Source organism: Macrosteles quadrilineatus, unplaced genomic scaffold (assembly GCF_028750875.1).
Source record: "Macrosteles quadrilineatus isolate MER2022 unplaced genomic scaffold, UCM_ALF_1.0 Scaffold_3__2_contigs__length_128488019, whole genome shotgun sequence".
NCBI lineage: Eukaryota > Metazoa > Arthropoda > Insecta > Hemiptera > Cicadellidae > Macrosteles > Macrosteles quadrilineatus.
Genome location: NW_026542596.1, coordinates 123,771,043 through 123,783,341, shown reverse-complemented (window position 1 = coordinate 123,783,341; position 12,299 = coordinate 123,771,043). Strand labels below are relative to the sequence as shown.

Below are 12,299 nucleotides of genomic sequence, written 5' to 3'. Positions count from 1 at the left end.
GGGCTAAACTCTACCTCTCCCAATTCCTCTTTTCGCGCTCGTCGGCTCCTCCTAATTATTTCTTTCATGCGGGCGTTAAAACACGTTAAGTTATAATTCCTTCCTTAACAAAAAATATCATTAATTTAACATAACCTAACCTATGAAAGAAAGAATTTGAAGGAGAGCGAAAGAGAGGATTTGGAAGAGGAAGAATGCAGCCCCCTCTCTCACGGAACAAGAGAGACGTCCGCGGAACAAAAGTGATGTTTAGGCCGGCCCCGAAATCTATTACACATCTATCTAAACAAAATTGATGTGAAGAAATTAGCCTTCAACCGCGGAACAAAAGCGACACACGCATACAAACATTCTCTGAAACAACACAAAGTCTTACGTCACAACAAATCTGTATACTGAAAACTAACTAAAAATTTTACGGTACGCACCTAAACGAGGAGAAGAATAGACGAGAAGCTTTAACAGCGAAGGAAATTTTCAACCGCATTTTAGCGTTTTATAACTTTCCGCACAAACAGATAGAGTTCATTTATTTTAGGAACAGTTCTTAAACCATGTCACTTAAAACGTTGAACAACTTGAACAGCAGGGTTGATTTCAACAGCTGGCAAATGTACCTGTTCTACAGTATTCACGTTGGGAATGAAATCTCGAGTCTCCGCGTCGATAGATTTAGATCGCCATAGGTACATTTTTAGACCTAGATGAATAAGATAGAGAAAATTCCAAATGCTCAATATTAAACCAAGTGCTGTAAATCTGCGAATCTTCACTAACTTTCCGTTGTGTAGTTCTGGTTCCGCAAAGTCATTGTATATTTTGTCGTAACACATGACATGAACTGTCAACCGTGCCTGTCCGTAATTGAAACCCTTTAGTTTGTTACCAGACTTTCTGGAAAGTAGGTATACAGTGTGATTGAAAAGTCCCGGAACGGTTTAATATTTTAAAAAATAATGCAGATAGAGCTAAAATACTTGGTACAAAGTTACAGGGCATAAAACTCTATTTTAACACATATTCATTGATCCAATAATTCTTCAGGGGGACGGCCCACAAGGAGTCGGAAGAAAATCTTAAATGGAAGCATAGGTCAATATGCACATCAAATTAAAGGTCTTTTTTAGTAAAATACAATGCCGCAAACCGCACTTCAAAAGGTTGATCCTGTGCAAAATGACAGTTGTTCAAAGATTCATTTAATTTACATTGCTATTATACGCTTTCTCCTCAGGGGGCACAGCCCTAGGAATCGGAAGAAAATTGTTAACGTAAGAATAGGTCGATATGCACATCAAACTAAAGGTATTCACTTTTAGATTACGATGCCGTAAATTCAAGCTCAAAAGAATGCCTGAGTAAAAAATGGCAGTCGCTCAAAGATTCAAAATGGCGGATTCAAGAAATCTTTGAACATCTGCCATTTTGCGCAGGATCAACCTTTTGAAGTGCGGTTTGCGGCATTGTATTCTACTAAAAACGACCTTTAATTTGATGTGCATATTGACCTATGCTTCCATTTAAGATTTTCTTCCGACTCCTTGTGGGCCGTCCCCCTGAAGAATTATTGGATCACTGAATATGTGTTAAAATAGAGTTTTATGCCCTGTAACTTTTTACCAAGTATTTTAGCTCTATCTGCATTATTTTTTTAAAATACTAAACCGTTCCGGGACTTTTCAATCACACTGTATGTTGACTACTGTAGTATACATGTGTTCATAAAGCACTAACGCATTGTTATAGAACTTTGTATACAAGCTGCATGACGTGTGTAATAAATTAATGATAAAGTGTCGCAAAATCTACAATATACAGATGATATCTTTGAAGAGAATTCTCCCCTTAATTTCAGTGCAAACACATAATGGTATGTGTATAACTAATAAGCAAATTAATACGATTATTATGTATCTGTTGTTTTATGAGAACAAATTACAATATACAAGAAAGATGTGCAAAAATATCAAGGAAAATGTTAGGAATAGTAGTAAGAGAAAAGGTGCATTTAGTATTCAGATAATATCAGCTAAGGTACGTGGCTATGATAAGGCATGTCAAAGGTAGTTTAGGTCACGTGCCTACAAATACAAACTACAACACGCCCGAGTCCAATTTAGTAGGCACTGCTTCCGTATCTCAGCGTCCGCCTAGCACTGCCTTGCATTCCGAGTTTTATATTGAAATCGATGTATTGATCTATACAAACCAATATTTCAAATATTACAAATATTATTTTTAGACTGAAAATAAAAAATCTTGACATTTGTAAGTTCGAACTAAAGTTTGTTGTTGCTTAACAGGCCAACCTTCATATTTCTTATGGGGTTGAAAAAACTAATAATATACTGAACTATATTATGTAAAGGATTACTGAACCATCTCTTTGAGGATTGAAATATCAAATTTATAGTTACACTTATGTTTTGACATACTAGACACTCATTTATTTACAAGAGATTTGTATCATTGCATAAAACCTCAAAAGTTTAATCTAAAGGATTTTTAAGAATCTACCTAAAAACATATACAAATCCGGGAATCATTGCACAAAACGCAATAACAAAACCGTTAACTCGTTCCAACAGGTGATTAGTGAAAGGAATTTTATAACAAATTTGTTTTGTATTGTAGTTATTAAACAATTCTACTTTATCTTCTTGTTTTTGTTTGTCTAACAGGGTGGAAAGCTCCAGGCCGTTATGGAGTCAACTCGTGTTTGTTTTCTTTACACATTTCTCTCTGTAAGAGGCTAAAGCTCGCCTACAGAAGCCACCGAAGTGTCTAACACCTAACCTACACCACACCTTGTAAACTGCCCATGAATGCTGCGGATGGACAACGTATTATCCGTTGTGTGATTTGTGGCAACGTAATAAACACTTACAGAGAAATTATTTTACTAAGCGATATTCACAGAAAAGTAGGCTACGATTAACAGAGAATAGAGTCATAATAAAATGAATCTCGTTTAAGATTTTATATATGTGCTATTTAAAACTACAGGGTAAATAAGGCCAACTAAGTTAGAAAAAACATGTTTTGTAAACTCAGACCTAAATGTTAACTGTTTCATGTCTATGTGTTCCCGAGAAGTAATTAAACAAAATATTAAATAAGAGAGATTTACGCATTTACAATTTATTAATTATAAAAAGGTAAAATATAAGTTTTGAAATACTTTTTGGTAGCCTAACATTCTCAGTTAAAATCTATATAATATTCTCATTATTTTTACTTCATATTATCTTGGACATTATATATCCCTCATTTATACAAAAAGGACAATCCTTTGAAATGTTTCATAGAATGGTCGTGCATTAATCCTTAAATTGCGCTAAGTCCTAAAATTGCCCAAAAAATGTTCCTTACCAAGCCCAAGCCAGGTAGGGATGAGTTGACGGCAGAAGGAATGTCCTTGTTTACTTGTCATCCTATCCTATCTTATCCTATCCTAATCTATCCTATCCTAACCTATTCAATTATACAGTCAGAGAGGGCCGCCACTTGGTGCAGTTAATGAACGTATCGGGTGGCTCCCTGGAGTAGTTGGCGCAATTCAGCAATAGGCCCTACCCAAATACATGACTCAGGTCAGTTGGCGCAATTAATGCCCGCCCAAGATCAATAATAATCATTGTCAACTTTAACCCTTTCATTATGATCGAGTACAAACAAAATAACTATGTGATTCAACTTAAATTGGTTGCTGTCACAAAAAGTAAAATATATTGACTATGCATTTACAGGGAAAGATGAAAAATAATTAACAAGCACACGCGTTACTTTATAATTATCCACATTTTAGAAGAGCTTATTTAGCCTGATCGTGTATAGTCACCGTAGGGTGCTGTTTCATATTAATTAATTCAAAGATAGTTATTCCCTTGTCCACGATTTAATGGTAGCCTAATTGTTTATTCAGATACAACACTATTATAGCTCTAACTGCCAAGACTTTGTCCGAATATTTATTAGCTGCCGAGATCTTTATGGTATTACATTAACTTACAGTGAAACACGCGAATCACTTGACGTAACATGACATGGTGGGCCGAAACATTGTTTAGTAAACGAATTATAAACATTTGTTCAGAAGCTACTAATTGTTTCGTGACCAGATAAGAAACAGCACGAAGAGTAAATGAATTGTAACAAGAATTAGCGTGCTCAGAGCCAAGAGCCAACTTAAAACTTTCCGTAGAGTTCTAAGCTAACCAGTTCTGATTTGCCGTTTGTACCTTGTCTAAACGAATAAACATTGCCCTTCTTTGTCCGATGTGTTTAAATTAAGTTCAGTGATGAGTGAAGTTGTTCGAGGCCTAACAAATACTAAAACATTTGTCTGAACGTTTAATCTTAGCAATACTGTATAAGAGCAGTGATTGTTTAAATTCGTAATGGCATTGGTTTTAGTTTAATTACCCGGTTTGTGAGCGTTAACAATAAAGTTACGACTATCAATAAGTCAACTATCAACATTTTCCGACGGCCATAAATTGTTTTTTGGCTAAGTGATTATGAATGTGAAGGTAAAGTAGGTAGGAAAGGCCTAGCCTAAACTGATAAAACTGATTGAAATTTTTATAAACTTATTACCTACTCATTCGTTTTGTTAGGAATTCAAAGTTAAATACAAACGCTTAGAAATTAGACTACAATTTAGACAATAGAATTTAGACTACAAATGACTACACAAACCACCTGGAAAATAAACTCATCCGTCTTTCTAATGGTCGAGCTTAGCGCACAAAAATAAGATAACATTTCTATGATTATAGAAGAGATATGATAATTCTAAACCATCCGGAACGAATAAAGTAGTCATAATATTCAAAGAATCAAGCTTGAGACACGCATGGTGAGCAAAGCGAACAAACGTCAGCACAATTTGTGGCGTGCAGAGTCGTCAGCAATTGCTGACTCAGTCACTGAGGTAATGTTATAGTGTCACACAGCTATACAGGGTGTCCCGGAACTCTCTACCAATATTTTAGGGCATTGTTCCTGGGTAAGAAACATATCTAAATATCATATTTAAATTGTTCGGAAGTCCTTAGTTACTCAGATAGCAGCCATTTTGTTTTTTTCACTTATTAATTTTTTTCTGAAAATTGGTTAAACATACGAAGTTGAAACTTTACACAAACATTTATGACAACTAGACAAAGCTACAAAAAAATTATGACGATTTTTCAAATTCATAAAACAAAATGGCGGCTGTTTAAAATTTTGTTTCTTAAATTACTCGAAAACCGTTGATTTTACAAAAGGTTTACAAGAATAACTTTTTTAAGGCAATTTTATTACAAATCGATCGACACCTTAATCTTTAAGATCGGACGAGTATTATAATTAATCGAATTCTTAATTATTCGTAATCGAAGTGAGTTTCCAATTTACTAGAACGACGTTTTAGCGTTTGCCGTTCTGCTGATCAAAATACCATCATTCGAGTTTACATACGAATTGTATCAACATATCGTCCATGCATTTCCTCACTTATTCCCTAAAAGTTAAGGAATACTTTTGTACGTTCGCCGCAATTCAGCTGATCATCCGATATCCAAACAGTGTTCGTACGTTCTCGTCAATTTCCCTGATCAATTTTAACCCAAATATGAGTGAAGGATGAGTGTAGGATGAGTGGCGCGATCTTGTAGTCTTGTTAGATATATCTTAAGACACGATTTTCAGAATTTTTGTTCTTGGCTGAGATCAACCAATTCACTTTACAGCTTTTATTGTTATTTTGAGCCAAATTTCGTGGATCGTCGTCCTATTGGTTCAAAACATGACGTGGGTAGTTGGGTGTCACTAAAATTGCCTTAATTTGATTTCTGGAGATTTTTCCATATACTTTCTAAATTTATTTCCTCATAGAAAAAAATCATAAAACTTGTTTCCTCCGATCAACTGGCTTTCACTAGAACAAACACAATAATTATGGTTTAGTATAGTAACAAATTTTGACATACCGGTACCCAATTTTTTGGTAACGATCACTAAATCGCAAATTAAACCTTTCTTTCAAACTAGTGGTGGTTAATAATGTTTCCCGTTCTCTTAGTTATAAACATAGATAACATCTTATCAGTTGAAGTTGATAAAATAGATGTTATTTACATAATTTACATTTCTTTGATTACAAAATCGTCGATATTTTACTGCTGGTATAAGCATTCCCCGGTGACTCACATCAGTCAAAACAGAGTAAAGGAGTGTGAGAATCATAGTTTAAAGAATTCGAGGTTTTCATTTGGGGATTTCCCTACACATATTGTAAAGACGTAAAAGATAATATTTCAAAATACGTTGTCTAAGTTTTTGTTCATTGAGCCAATAGCTTCACAAGTATATAAACTGTGGTCGCGCGTATGTAAAATTGTACTAAATGTTCCATTGCAAAGCCTAACATAGACGAAAAATTTATAAACGGTATAATTAAATGTGATTTTTGATAAAGCTAAAAGAGATAAACGACAGTAAAAACCATTCATTAGTTAATAGTACTGTACTAACGTTTACTAAATAATATATAACACATACAAACTTCGAAGTAATAAAACAGGGATATCTTATACTGTATTTTCTTCGGGTTTAATTACTTTTATTACCATTAAAAAATATGTTTATTATTTTGACAGCATCCGTTTCCATCTGAGGCCATTATTAATTAATCTGCATAACAACGTAAAGTAAATAATTAAAATCTGTGAATGTTCAAGGAGAAGGTAGGCTTTATTAAAAACTTTATTAAAAGCTTAATTAAAAACGTATTACCACGTATTTACTTATTAATATTATCTATTGTTCAACATAATAGGACGTTTAGGAATGTCCAAATGCGCTCTCGTAGAAATCAAGATGATAGAAAGCCCAAAATGCATTTACTCTGACTTAATACAATGTATGACTCAGAATCGCATTTCAACCTTTTTAAAATAACGAATGCAACACACTGATAATCTAAAAATAAAATTTATCAGTTCCTGCAAATACAATTATTTGATCGTCAAAGTAAAGCTGGATATATAGAAGCGTGATGATCTACAGGGTGTCCCGGAACTCTCTACCAATATTTTAGGGCATTGTTCCTGGGTAAGAAACATATCTAAATATCATATTTAAATTGTCCGGAAGTCCTTATTTACTCAGATAGCCGCCATTTTGTTTTTTTCACTTATTAATTTTTTTCTGAAGATTGGTTAAACATACGAAGTTGAAACTTTGCACAAACATTTATGACAACTAGACAAAGCTACAAAAAAATTATGACGATTTTTCAAATTCATAAAACAAAATGGCGGCTGTTTAAAATTTTGTTTCTTAAATTACTATAAATGTATGTATGTGTTATAATCGTTAATTATAGTGTTATAATTAACTATCTATTATAGCCTCTATGTTTTTACGCTATTTGTAGGGCTCAGCCTTTTCAATATCTTCCTCGAGCTTGAGTTGTAATCAAGCTCTCGGCGGTTTAATGAAGGAGGGTGAAGGTCAATATGGCTCAGGACTACAGTAGCAAGCATACAACTCGTTACAAAGACTACAAATAATATTCAACTAGCACAAAAGAAATAATTTGCAACTTTTAGATCTCGAACTACAATGAAAACTACAAACATTTATATTCTCGTGTGGTAAATATTGTAAATATCGATCTGAAATTCATAAAACGTACTGTACTACCATTACTACCCTAAAAATATATAAATCCACATAAAAAAATCATACACCGTAACACCGATAGGGATTTTAGATACTCAATTCTTCGGTGATAATTCCTCTTTAAAAATTAAAATTGTACGAACAAATGTTCTTTACTACATCATTATAGTACAGTAACTCTTCGGTAATATTCTGTTTAAATAAGCATACTTTTATTTATGCATAGCCGTTAAAAAGTCATAATTTTAGTACTTAGTTGTTAAAGATAATGGTAATAGATGACATTTCTATTAAAATCCATTACTATCTGTAGTAGTTTGAGCAATTATTATGACTCGCGAACTATACTGGGAACCGACTAAAAGAATTTGTAGTGAAGTTTTAGTTCTAGAACAGAAGATCAATAGTTTTGAGGTTCGGCGCATTCCCCCTAGGGGTGGGAAGGGTTTGAAGCTCTTTTTGTTGAGAGATTAATAAAAAGTGGGTCAAGATTCTTCCAGCCTAGCAGAACTCTGTGCAAAGGTTTAAAACTTAAACCCAGAATATCCTTCACTTTTAACATTAATTACAAATATTTCCTGACTAGGCTGTACTGTAGCCTATTTAATCTATACAGTATAAACTTTAAAATATCAAGATGGCCACCTTAAAATGAAATACACTAGGTAGGGATGTAATTAAATCTTGATTAGCACGTAGGCCCTATTGTAAGTATATTATTTAATTGTTAATAATTAGTTAAATTTCCATAAATTATAATCTCTATGGGGGGGGGGGGTTGTTTCAATAAATCCCCAGGACCATCATAAATGCATTTAGTCTTTGACACAATATGTTCTACAAGGGTTATTTACACCATAAATATATACTTTATTGCATTCTTTAAACTTGAAAATGTTGTTACTGATAGCGATTGTAATGTATCAAAGACAAACTTTAATGAAGTTCTGGTAAACTGACGTTAACGAATTAAGAGTCACATTGACCTACAAGTTCACATTACGTTAGTAACATTCGCTATTTAACTTAACTTATGAAATTGTTCTATAAATTATTTTAACGTAAAATTATCAGCCGGCTTTTAACTTTAAAGGTTTAATATTATTTTAACAATCTACTTGGGACAAAAAACACCCCCTTCTTCGCTTTTTGCTGATGAGGCATTGAAAGAAGCTTTTCAAAGCTTAACACAATGCAGCTTGTTCAATCCGGAAAGCTTTGTTAGAATCAGAATCAGAATCAGAATCTTTATTGTCTTTAAACATAATATGGTACAATGCAATAGACAACGTCAATATGATCGCAACAAGATGATCAATACAAAGTTAAGAATACAATACTATTTGTCAATCAGAACATCAAAAGTGTACAGACTTAATTGAAAAATATTCTGACAAGTCATAGAAAGGATTTAGGCTTAGCCAGTCATACAGTCTAAGTTTGAATAACTTAAATTCTAAAGATTTGCTTTCAGTGTGCAACCTATTAAACATTTTTAGACCAATAATCGCAAAACTGTTTTTACACTTACTTAGCCTACTGTAAGGTACATCTAACATGAACTGGTTTCTGGTGTTACATTGGTGAATGTCTGATCTGTGTACATATAAGCCTACATTTAAATTCTTTTTTACATTTAAATGTAGGCTTATATGTACACAGATCAGACATTCAACTTTAATGAAGGTTACTTTTGTCGTTTAGGTTGGTACTCAAATGCCCTTGGTTAAAATCCAGTCAAAGTAGAAGCTACATGCTTATAAATGGGGTTAATATATAAAGTAGCATTTACGTACAGATAGGTCGAATTGGTTGATGCGAATATATTAAACCCTGGCACTTTTAAATATTTAAACAAAGTTTTGTACCATTGGCTAACTGACATTAAATCGTGTTTTCTCTAGCCAAATTTAGCTACTGAAATAACAAAATGCATCTTTGACTACCTAAAATATGATTTGCTGTTTTTGAATACAGTAATATGAATTGAATGCATTGCCCTCGACGTTTTCACAAATAATAACATGCTATATAGGTACGAGGAAAAACTAATTCGCGTCCTTAAGTAGTTGAAATAATCACGTGGTATGTATAAAGAATTGTACATTTTTTTCCATTTTGAAACTGCATTAAACATTTTGATAATTTACATTCTAGGAATTTATAAATTTTAAATCATCAAAGCTATTCAATCCAAAATATTATACACCCGGCCACTTGGAAAAGGGCGAGAACCGAGAACTTCATCAATATTAATGTGCAAGGGATGATCGATTCGGGGATGAATCTGAGGAACCCTGACCTACATTCACTTGACTCGCGGTCGTCACATTTTGTGGATTGTTTGAACAAAACTGTCAGTTATGTATCACTTACCCTAGAGCTAAGACACGACACTACACTACACAGCCGGGATGGTATACCGGTAAAGAGATGTAAAGCTGAACTGTACCTACCTAACTTGATCGGAACACACCACAGAACGGAATGACTATTCCAAGTTCCACCGGCCGCTTGCGTCAGGCTGTCTACGGTGCCTAGTGCGCATGCGCCAACTACTACCCCAACCGCTCGATCCCATAGTTCCAAGAAACCGGTCATTATTACAAAACTATCCACCCTAGCCAACATAGAACACAAAACTATCAACCCTAGCCAACATAGAACACAAAACTATCAACCCTAGCCAAAATAGAAAATGTATTTGATTACCTGGGTATCGGTGGATATAAACATTTTTTTCAAATTACGACGAATGACGTTGACGTAAGGAAAAATGTTGTATACTTTATTTTTTATATCTAAAAATTGAATTTAAAAGTAAAACGTTCGTTCTTAGCTTATAATCCCGTTGTACGCACTGGATTTGAAATTTGTTATTGGCTATTAAAGGACTAATAGTTCAACTTAAACTAAACGGATGTTCCTTATAAAACACAACCCCCTACAACGATTGAGCCGATTGATTGATTTAAACCCTTATTTACAGTTACTGTTTTAAGGTGAATATTTAGAAAAATCTCGTTTATATATAGAATTGCATGTAAACGTTTAGATATTCTTGGACAAAGTCCTTATTGATTTTACAAAACCGTATCAACTCCCAAAGAGAAACGCCCTAAGTTTCAGCTGTTTGGTTTTTTCCGGATGTTTCTAGTTTCTATTTATATCTATGGGAAAATAATAAATTAAAACTGCATTTTGTTCAAGCCTGCAATTTATACGACAGTTCCAATCAATTATGGTTTAATTTAAATGTAAATAGCAACGTTTAACTTATTGTTGTATCCATTTAATAATATGGTGTTTTATGAAAATAATGTTTTAACTACACGGTACATAAATGTAATTTTGACAATATGATAATACTAGCTGTAACCCGCGGGCTTTGCCCCGTTTAACTTCTTAATTTTCAAGATTATCTCGTTCGCATGGCTCAATCACGTCCTGGTTGAAGTTTGTTCGCTACGCTCACTCACCTTTAAGTTGGAGCTCGTTCGCTACGCTCACTCACCTTTAGGTTGGAGCTCGTTCGCTGCGCTCACTTGCCTTCAGGTTAGCTCGTTCGCTACGCTCACTCACCTTTTGGTTGCAAATTAGCTGTTTTCATAAATGTAAAAGAAATAATAGTGCTGCACCCTGTTGGTAATCCTTGTAACTTTAATGCTATTGAACAGAACCAACTTGTTTAATTGAAACAGCTGTTAAGATTCAATAATTCCATTTCTCATAAGGTTAACATGGGAAACTCCAGAGCCACTGGGGCGGAGCCCGAAAGGATTTTTGAAATAAGAATATGCCTATATGTTAATCGGGAATGTGAGCTATCATCATGCCAAATTTCAGCCCAATCCGACCAGTATTTTTCGTGTTCACTTGTCACAAACATACATCCATACATCCATACATCCATACATCCAAACTTTCTCATTTATAATATTAGTAGGATGTGTTTTACAAAACGAAATTTGTATAAGATTATTTTTACATTGTGCTAAGCGAAGTATGGTCTGTTCATCTATTTTAACATTGTACAGTATTCAAACCACCCTGGGACTTTTAAGACAATAATGTTTTTGGGAAATTATTGATTTTCACCGAAGATATTTTTCCAAAATTGACACCACAGGGTGCGTAGTATATGTGAATGACTGACATGACAGCTGTTCCTGACTAAATGCTACGATCAGCTGATCCCTAAGCCAAGGTCAATTGTTAAAAGCAGGGTCAGCTTGGTGCAGCTTATGACCATTAAAGATGTGTTATTTTTCGAGTTTTCGCAACCTAAATAATCAGCCATCCCTACGATGTTTTTGTTGTATTGTGGCTTACTTATAACGAAAGTACCGGTAGGCCTACAATAGCTATGTATTAGTCTAGAATATAAGTCAACCACTGACTATGTCACCTTGGACATAAAGGTGCACCGGCGCAAACCAAAGAAGCATGTCAATTGACTCAAGAGCGTGAAAATTCAAGCCTCGTTAGAACTATTGTCCTAGCATACACAGATACACGTACACCACTCGCTAAATATCTCAAGCTATGGACACTAGAACTGCTGTAGGGGAACATGTAAGATCACAAGAGTCAAATAAATGTGTACAGTACATGCTACATCCATG

The 12,299-nt window shown here is 34.2% G+C and overlaps 1 protein-coding gene across 4 annotated transcripts in view; it reads right to left on the bottom strand.

Moving 5' to 3' along the window:
- The window catches only part of LOC128990998 (arginine kinase), a 45,596-nt gene that overhangs the window by 14,131 nt on the left and 19,166 nt on the right, over positions 1 to 12,299 (bottom strand). The window contains exon 1 of one of the 4 annotated variants that reach the window (XM_054413696.1): positions 10,131 to 10,207. The exons of 2 other annotated variants lie outside the window; for them this stretch is intronic. The gene's annotated coding sequence lies outside the window, so the exon portion shown is untranslated. Of the gene's footprint in view, positions 1 to 10,050; positions 10,075 to 10,130; positions 10,208 to 12,299 lie in introns of those variants that run through there. One more of the 4 variants, XM_054413697.1, reaches the window with a different exon arrangement.